The sequence below is a fragment of the Mustela nigripes genome, chromosome 13 (genome assembly GCF_022355385.1).
Source record: "Mustela nigripes isolate SB6536 chromosome 13, MUSNIG.SB6536, whole genome shotgun sequence".
NCBI lineage: Eukaryota > Metazoa > Chordata > Mammalia > Carnivora > Mustelidae > Mustela > Mustela nigripes.
The window spans coordinates 139344407-139354721 of NC_081569.1; positions in this window are offsets into that span (position 1 = coordinate 139344407).

Genomic DNA, 10315 nt, shown 5'->3' on the forward strand with positions numbered 1-10315 from the left:
ACCAGGTCAGTCTATCAGGAAATACTGTCCTCTAGGTTCACCCCACCATCTCTAGCTGCTCTTCCCCAGGGCACACATGCAGAGCAGGTCATGTTTCCCCATCTAGTAGAGTCAAGAAAATGGAAGCCATTCCTAGGTCCCTGTCCCCACACCACTACACGATCCTCACACATGCCATCTGGCCATGTAAAATGCTCCAGGACAGTCAGAGTCTGACTTGATCCCAGGGACCATGAGCCAGGGAGGGAGGAAAGAATGTGGCCCCCCTCGTCCCCAAAATAATGGATGTCAGCTCCCTGCCCTGCCTGGCTAGCACTGGGCTGAGCACACCATGTGCTCTTGCTCACTGGTCTTCCCAACACCAGATGTCACACGCAGAAATCCAGAGCTCAGGAGCGCTCTGTCCAATCCTATACTCTGCCCAGCCCAGGCTGGAAACCTGACCCCAGTTCCTGGGTTTGCCCTGGACAAAGTAGCCACCTTCAGGCCATTTCCATCCATATCCCATTCTCAACATCCTGAGACAAGAAGCAGCCATCCTTCAACCATGCCCATATTTGCAGGAGAAGAAAGTGCGCTTTGGAGTCATCGAGCCAGCGTTTGCAATGCCCTGCCTTCCAGGTCTGAGAAATGGCATGAGGATCCTCTCACTCAGGCAATGCTCTGGAGGGAAGCAGGCAAGAGAGGGGGTGTGAGCGCTCCCTAGAACGAGAAGATGCTCAGCCAATTCCTCCCGTGTGCGGCAGGCCAAACACGGTCACAGCTGCCCCTGGCCCCTTCTCTCCCAGAGGCTCAGACAGACCTGTAGGTTCCAACGAGAAGCAAACTTAATGTTCTGCCACTGGCTGCCTTGGGTCTGCGGAGTTGCAGGATGTGGTCAGCTAGAACAGCAAGGCACATATAAACGAGCTTCCCAGAGGCCTTTGCAGCAAAGCCACAAGTTGGGGAGATAATTTGTTGCCTTTGCTCTCTTTTCATAATGCACTCTACGGCTACCAAAAGGGGAAAAAAAAAAAGGCATTTTCTTCCAAAATACTCTTCCTTCTCATGAAAGGGTAAGCATGGAAATTATTAGGCCTGAGAGGCGATCTGCTGTGCCAGCTTTGAAATCTCACCAGGACATCGGACCGTCTGCATTTAGAAAAGAATCTGAACTCCTTTATGAGAGCACGAGGCAGTCCGCTGGTATTCGTGGAGCGTAAATCATTCAGGCATGGAGAAAAAACAGAAGAGTTTACAGCGGCTGCTCGGACAAAACAGCACTTTGATGAGCTTCACATAAATGAATCCAAACCATTTTTTTCAAAGTCCCTCAAAACATAGGAGGCTTGGAAATTAACACAGGGCTGTCCTTTAAAAAAAGAAAAAAATGTACTTGGGGCTTTCTAAAAACGCCAATGTTTGAAGAACATTTTTAACTCTGGCCTGACAGCCCAGCCATTAACTCTCCAGCTAAAAGTGGACTCTGGGGGCCTGTAGGAGAAGCTCATAAACCCCAGGGATGAAGCCCTCCTGGAGGGGTCCATCCATCTACAGAGACAGCGCTAGGAGGGGACGTGGCTCGGACCCCACCGCTCACACGCATCCTTCCTCCGTGTCAAGCAGGTGGCTCGGGGGAGCAAGCAATTCCTTTGTGGCACAAGGGCAGTTTCCTGCACGTGAACATTAGGGAACCTCTTGCCGGCGGCTCTCCTTCAGCAAGTGCATGCCTCCTCTCCTTCCCCGTTCGTCCAGCAAGACCAGGACTCATCTTGTCGCTGGACCACTGGACAGGAGAGGATGGAGCCCAAGGCTCTTGAAAAGTAGCAGAAGTGAGTGACAGGAGCAGGCCTAGGGAAGGAGGTGACAGGAGGCAGGCACAGAATTCAGCACCCTCCCTCACCCCCCCACAGGGAGTCGGGCAAGTGAAGGGGGGCCCCCGTCAGGGAGCAGAGACCCTGTATTCAAAGACTAATCCAAGAGGAAAGAGAAGGGGATGGGAGCCCCAAACCTGAGAGTGAGCACAGGCCCAGTCCCCTGGGCAGTCGACAGAGAGTAAGAGCCTGAGGGTTGTGCATAGACTTGGAGAGGAGTGCTCGGGGAGCACCTGTCAGGAGGGTGGCAGAGGAGTTGAGGAAAGCTGAGCTGTGATCCAGTTGCAAGAGAAGGGGCAGCTGATGCCACCGGAAGCCCCGGGTCTGGGCTGGACCATCGGGAATGTCACATTTGCAGGCGAAGGGGCTGGGCTTCCGTACCTGGCATTCACCAGATGTCTCCCTGGATGAGGACCTGTCACTCTGGGCAAGGAAGCTCCTTTGGGCTGAGATGATGTCCAGCGGTGATCTGACCATCATGCCAGGCACCTGAGCACAGGAGTGTCCCTGCCCTGAAGTGGGCGCTGGAACAGCTCACCGCCCTATCAGCTACGCTTCCCCTCTTGTGCTCCCTGGACCATCTGCTTCAGATGCGCAGCTTGCTTTCCCTGGAATCAGCTATCCCAGGGTCCTGGCTGGTCTCTGTTTCCTGAGAAACTTGTAAGAGGAAGGTTAGTAGGACAAACTATAGCCACCATGGCTGCCCCGGCTTCCTGGCCGCGTGCTGGGCTCATCAGTCTCCCCTCAGCTCCCCATTCTGTACTGCTGTTACTCTTGGCCGGCTCACTACCAGTCCGGGCGGCTGCCCTGCAATGAAACGCCCCATTTCACCAAGAAAAAAATGTAGCTTAAGGAAGCAAGGGAAGCAAGGTTGGGCAGAGGGAGATACTGAGCTATGATGAGCTCTGCTCCTTCCTAATTAGGGATCAGACCCTGGCATCGCTGACCTGCACACTTTCAGAATTCAATGTCTTCTGTAATATCCTGCTGGTCTTATAATTAAGACTTGGGCCTGGTCCTCAACTTCTGCGCCCTCCAGGAGGATGGATCTCCTTCTATGCTGCCCTCTGGCCCTCACATTTACCCTTTAATTGGTGCTTAATCACCCTTAGCATTGCACTGTTTCTGTAATGCATGGGTTGCCCCCAGCAACAAGCATCCAGTTCCATAATACTTCTAATGACTTCTCCCTCCCTCCTCACCTGAGAAATTCCACCTGCCAGTGCGTCTCCTCCAACATCCCACCCCACATCCCCACCAGGAAGAGATTTAACAGTTATATCGTTACAGCCTTCCAGTGTCCATCCATATGGCACCGACTACCAGTGATGGGGTTTTCATGGCCAGTCGGTCAGCAGGCGATCTGGCTCCCAAATCCTACTGTAGAGCTTGTGTCCTAGGACCTCTCCATCAACACTGGTTGCTTGAAGGATTCCCAGGTAATAGCCTATGGAACGAAATGTACACGTGAGAGGTTTGTTGAGGTGAGCTCGTGGGATCTACACCTGTAAGAGAGCAAGGGGAGAAGGCCTGAGCAGAGGCCAACCACAAGACTGGCATGGCATCGGCCAATCCCCTGGGGAGCTCCAAATCTGGGATACCCGCTCAGATGCCCTAAGGAGACATGGGGGTGCCAGGCCTTCATATCCTTGTATGCTAGAGTCGCTACATATGGGATACCTTTGGGGAGAAGGAGTTTTCAGATAAGGTGGTTTCCTTCAGCCAAGAGATTCCCAGAAAGAGACACAGCTCTGAACCAGCCCTGGCCAATTGCCCCGGAGCCAGGAAATAAGTTCCTTAGTCCTAAAAGTGTTTATGTGTCATAAACCACAGTGTCCCCTACACCGTCTGTCCTCCCCAGCAGATAAGACAAAGTCCATCACATAGCCACACAAGGAAATGTGTAATTACAAACCCTTTGTGGTGTTATGGTGGCGCTCTGAGGTGCGGATAGGTTCACAGAGCCACAAACCCCCAACAGTGAGTGACTCTTACTTCATCTGGAGGGTCAGAGAAAGTTTCCAACAAACAGAATTCGAGCTGGCCCATCCCCGAGGAATGAGTAGGCAAGACACCAGTGACTAGAGGAGGGGCGGGCCAGGCAGACATGAGCCAAAGTCAAGGCACAGGAAGGAGCACGACATCCTTGAAGAAGAACAAGGAGGCCCCGGTAGCTGGACAGGGAGCAAGGGAAACCCTGGTCTCAGGTGAGGCCGGGCAAAAACGATAGAGAACCACGTCATGCAGACCCAGGGGCATGGTGGTGGGGGTTTCTATCTTTACCTTAAGAGCCACCAGGGATCCGTTTAAGAGGATCACCAGCCTATGGACTTGGCACACGGGTCATTTACTTGGGCTCTCCAGAGGACCTGCCGCTGCTGACTTCAGCACTTGGAAAGGTGGATCGTGCGGTGGTCACCACTCTCTGCTCTAGAAGTGAGCTAAAGTGACCTCAGACAGCCCAGGACATGGTTGGGGGGAGAAGTCAGCAGGAACCCCGTCAAACAGGCACCCTGGAGGAAGACCCACCCGAGTCCTAGAGGAACAGGAGAAGGACAGAGGAGCAATCGCCAAGATCAGGCTTGGGTGTGGCTGCTTGTGGGGGGATGAGACCTCAGGGAAAGACACACTGAGGCTCGGGGACCACCATGGCCACGGAGAAATGCACCGGATGACCCGAGGGCGCCGCGGGGACCGCCAAGTCCCAGCAAGCAAGTGGATTCTGTAGAGGAAGAACAAGGCTGGTGGGGACCAGATCCCAGAGCAGGCCGCGTGCCGGGCTGAGAAACCTGCCCCTTATCACGTGGGAGATGAGAGCTAAAAGCCCTGCTCATCCTGATGTGGCATGAAAGATGGTAGCCACAGGCATCCCACTGGAGTCCTGCGGTTAGCAGAATAAAGGCCCCTAAAGAGGCCACGTCCTCATCCCAGCACTGGCAAACCTGACACTGTAGATGGCAAAAAGGACTTTACCGATAGCGGTAAGGCCCTTGAGATGCGGAGATCATCCTGGTTTATCCGAGTGGCCCAGGGCAGGGGTCAGATTCCGAAAGAGATTTGAAGATGCTGCCTGTGCTGCTGGGTTTGAAGACAGGAAAGGACACTGGTGGCTTCTAGAGCAGAGACGTCAAGAAAGGGGACCAAAGCCCACGCCAGAGGCCCAGCAGGACTCTCGGATCCTTCGGGGCGGCATTCACACGGAGAGGAGCAAGAGGCCTCAGAAGGGCCCTCACAGGCGCTCTTCCCCATCTCCTTCGGGACCTCTGAGGGCTGCGGACACAACTAACCTCTGTGGCTCATTCAACACTCTCAGTGTTTCCCTCTACCAGAGCCAGGTGAACGCAGGAGCAAAGAAAGAAAATCACAAGTCCTAACACAAAACTTTACCCACACGATAGAAGAGGACCCTGGCTGAAAAGTCTCGGCCCTTCGGGATGTCAGCAACCTCGTGCCCGGAGCCCAGACTGTCCCATCGGTGAGGGACGGAGGGCGGGCGGGGGGGCCAGCCATAGAGCTCCGTTGCACCTTACAAAGCTTCCCACCATGGCCAGGCTGAGAAGCAAGGAGACTAAGTGTAGGCCGGTGACCTCACCTCTCAGTGCGGGCTGACCACAGGATGAGCGCCTCTTGCTTCTGCACCTTCTCTGCTCAGGTTGGGTCTCCCTCAGACAAGAGCCGGCGGAGTCGGCTCAGCTGGTGTCGTAGCTCCCTCTTAGCCTGTGCCAAAGTCAGCTTCCCTGGTGATGGGCCTCCCGCTCGCCCTCCTGACTTGGCAGCCCCCAAGCAACACAGGCATCACCATACTACAAAATTCCTTGGTGAGACGTTCCCCCACCTTCCTTCCGTCCTGCCCACCCATGTGGGTGACCAGAGGTCTGCCTCTCCGCAACTCTGCTAATTGCCTTCCCATAGCTGTCCTCCATTTTCTCTGGTTTTTGGTGCTCTGGCTCCCCAGTGTGAAGTAGCACAATGCCTCGGGTGTGGGGAAAAGTGCCGAACAGAGCATGCTTCCCTCCCCCTCGATCCAAGGGCTAAACCCCCTGCAACGCAGCCTCAGATCCTATTAGCTTCTCACGAATTGCCATATCATCCTGTTCACCTACATGGAGGAAGACCCCCCGACCGCTGTCCCCCACCACTACGAAGGTGACCTGCCCCACCCTGACCTTGCACGCTGGTTACGTGAAGCGCACTGTACCTACCCAGCCTCTGCAGCATGTAGGGCGCTGTGGGCACAGGTTGTTGCTCTGCTTCCTTGGTAGGCCTGGGTTCCTCCATAGCAGCAACCCTGTCTGAAATGACAGACTTGCCATTAAAAAAAAAAAAATTAGGAGCTTCTTGCTTTCAGCTCAGGTCATGATCTCAGGGTCATGGGATCGAGCCCCTTATTGGGATCTGAACTCAGCACAGTGTCCTGGAGATCTGGAAATTCTCTCCCTCTGCCCTCCACCCCCACCCTCAAATAAATAAATAAAATAAAAAAGCAGATAAATAAATAATCCTTTTTTTAAAAATTAGAGAAAGAGGAGAGATGAGAAAGAGGGGACAGGAGGAAGGGCTGCCAGGAAGGGCTGCCAAGGCCGGAGGAGATGGAAAGTTGTGGAAAGAATAGAGGAGGGGCCCAGGGAAGGTGTCACACCTGCACAGGTTCATGATGGGAGGAAGCCCGAGTGACAGGGGACCTGCAGAGACAGGCATGGCTGAGGGCATCAGGTGGGCTCAGGACCATGGGAGTCCAGGCCTGGGTCCGGCGGAAGTGTCCTTTGGAGGGTCTAGACAGCAGAGCGAGAAAGGGGAGAGAGGTACAAAGACCACATGACACAAAGGGGAGCAGTGCTCTGGGCAGCACTTTGGCTCAAGGCAGTGCTGTCTGGTCTGGCCAGTCTCCTGGGAAGACGCCAGGGCTCCTCTCTGATGCAGTGGACATTGGGTCTCTGGGCTGCAAAAGCATAGGTTCGGCCCCAGGAGCCTGGGCTGCTTGCCCTCTCTGCAGGGTCCATGCAAAGAGAAGCTGTAGGGAACCCAGGACCTGAGAAAATGGAGGACAGGGTGTGGCGAAGAGGGGAAGGACCGAGACTAGAGAATCAAGTGAGATGATCTGTGTAAAGCTATCAACACGGTGCCCACCTCTCAGTAAATACTAAATGGTGACAATGGCAGTGGCAGGTAGAAGGAGGGAAATCAGGAAAAAAAGGCAGAAAGAGGGGGCGCCAGGGTGGCTCAGTGGGTTAAAGCCTCTGCCTCCGGCTCAGGTCATGATCTCAGGGTCCTGGGATCGAGTCCCCGAATCCAGCTGTCTGCTCAGCAGGGAGCATGCCTCCCCTTCTCTCTCTGCCTGCCTCTCTGCCTACTTGTGATCTCTGTCTGTCAAATAAATAAATGAAATATTTTTTTTTGAAAAGAGGCAGACAGAAATAACTAGGTATCTGCTGAAAGTCTGCCATGCGCCCTGGGCACCTTCCACCTGCCTTCACCTTCTGTATTTACATGAATCCTGCTCAGTGACTTATGGGATGGACAGACTTAACCTCATTTTACTGATGTGGAAACCAAGGCACAAAGGATGAAGACATTGCCCAGCCAAAAATGCGCAGGGCAGAAGCCAAGGTCTCTGATTCTAAAGCTCCTGCCTTCCAGCGAGGAGGAGAGATGCACAAAGTATGGGATGAACAGCTCCGGGGTCCACCAGGCTAGACACAGAAAACCCAAACTTATATTCTGGCCCTGGGGAGCTTCCAAAGTTCCAAGGGGGAGGCAAGAGGTGGTCAGAACAAGAATCCCATCTAATGCGGACCATGTCCCAATAGAGGGTACACGACATCCTGGGACCCCAGAGGGGATGAGGAGGGAGGACTTCCTGGAGGAGGTAACATTTGAACTGAGCCATATGATGAGAGTCCATTTTCCCAGAAGGTGGAGGCTAATTTGGTTTAAGGCAGTATTTGAAAACTGGCAGCTCTCTGACCATGTTTGCTCTCCTCCACCCTGCCACTAATTCACCCGCCTCCCACAGCAGAGTCCAAACCAACAGTGGACCCCAGAGGGAGTCCAAAAGTACCCACCTTCCTCGGTCTTTGTTCTTCCTTCTATCCAAGAAACTTTCAGACTCCATTATCTCTACCCGAGGACATTCAGTCTCTGGCTGGAAAAGGAACTGTTTTCGCCAAGCCGTCTACTGGCAAAGGGCCTCCCCCAGAGGACGGAGGGCTTCCTGGGTTTGAGCAAGGGCATGCATCGATCCACAGAGCACAAGAGGAAAAGAATAGTATCTCACCCAAATCAGTTACGTAATTCTTAAAAGGCAGCTCTCAAATAGGAAGAGCATTTATCTATTATGACCATTTTCCATTTTTAGTGGTAATTGAAGTTTTTCATTGGCAGCTCATGCTAAAAGCACCAACACATTGTGATCTTCCCCGCCCGTTCGAATGCAATTAGAGAGTTTAATCAAACTCCACAGCAAATGCAGTGCCAGCCAGGCTATTTTTGAATTTTTCAATCTAGAATCATTTGAGGACTTTTTAATTGTTAGTTGGGTTTATTTATTGAACTCAGGCTTAAAAGAAAAATAAACAGCAAGGAGGCAAGAAGTGGCTGGAAATGCAAGAAAAACCCAATCCGTGCAATTTAATAAAGTCTGTCCTTGTTAGCTCCAGTGGCTGCTAAACTCCAATGAATTCAAATTCTAACCGGGTCTCTAACCATCACATTATTTACATCTTTCATCTATTATGATATTTCAAATAAGATTGCTGTAAAATTGCCCCAACTTTGGGCAACTCTAGATCATAAAATAGGAACATTATTGCATTAAAGGAGAGGAACTGTATCTCATTTAAAACACATAAGCACATAATTTCATGGATGTATATCTGTAGCTGGATATATATCTATGAACAATGAAATTGCCCCAAAATTAAAAGCCTTCTGGCTATATATTTGTAAACACAATCAGATCACAATCCAATAAAGGGGCCCTTTTGAATTAATGTGCATCACATGGTCTTCCCAACATTACATTTATAACTTTCCTTTCGAACAGCTCACTGCCTTCTCTTTGTCTCTATAAAAATGCAGGGGCTTGTGTGTGTGTTTTCTTGTTTTCTTTGGCTAATGCTTTATGTAACCATTCTTGTTTTTAAGGCAAGAAAATCGGATCATAATTATGAAAAATACTGAAAGAAAGAAAGTCACCCTTTTATACCTGCATAGAAGGAGAATCTCCATCTAATTTCTCATAACTTCTGGCATAAAACACTTTGCATTTTAAAAAGAAACTGTCATTTCACTCATTTTTATGATTCTGATAATGAGAATGGGACTTATATTGTTAAGCAGGAAAGTGCAGTGATTTTATATGCACATTAAAAGAGAAAGACCGTTCCCTTAATTTAGATCATTTAAAACAAAACTTTCCGAGTGACAACCTTTTAGCTCTAACTCATTCATCTATTACAGTGCAGTACTCGTGGGAAAGTCATTCCTGAGACACAGGGTTCAAAGTGAACACGTCTTCCTCTTTCACAAACAAAGTCACATCCAGGGGGACTGAAATGCTGTGTGAGTTTATTACAAGGCATCCCAGAGTCTGATGGAAGGAGTCTACACTGAGAGCCAAAAGATCTAGTTACCACCTCTGCTCTGCCTTGTGTGGTGTTTCCAAATACATAAGGGCCACTTTACTTCAAGTGCCCAAAAGCCAACTCAATAAAACAAAAAGAGGACTCATTGTCTCATGTATCGCCAAAGTCTATAGTGAAAAGATTCAGGCATGGCAGGATCCAGGAGCTTCAGCAATGCAATGGAAACCTAGTCCATTTCCAGTTCTGTACTCTTTTTCCCCTGTGTTGGCTTTATTCTTGGGACTCCTGTAGTGGTCCTTAGCAGGTAGAGGCTTCCATCACCCTTGCTGCTCTTATGTTCACAGATAATAGAACCCCTCTTTACTTGTCACACTAGAAAAAGCCCCAGTGTTCACTCCCATGGACCATCAAGAGTCACCACCCATCCCTGAACTAATAATCATGGTGTCCAGGGCAGTGGAATGCACTATGAGCCCATGTCCAGGTCACATGCACAATCTTAGACTAGTGGTATAAAGTAGACACCATCTAAAGGACATGGATGGAGAGAGAGGCTACAACATATCCTCAGATGTGTCAGGTCCTCATAAAATAAAAAACCACTAACTTAGGAAACAAATTCTAAAGTCCATTCCTAATGTCCTGGTTCCCACACATTCATCTACAAATTAGGATCTTGGTTCAGATTTCTGGCTTGAAGGTTAAACTCCTTTGTAAGTCTTTTGAACCTCTGTTTCTTCATCTGTAAAATAGGTGTGACACTACTGCTCCCACAGACTGTTATTGAGATCATGCATGTGAAGATATGAGTTTCAATAAACAATATTCTACCGGACTAAACTTAAACTGCACATTATTATTATGGGATACTTTGGGAAA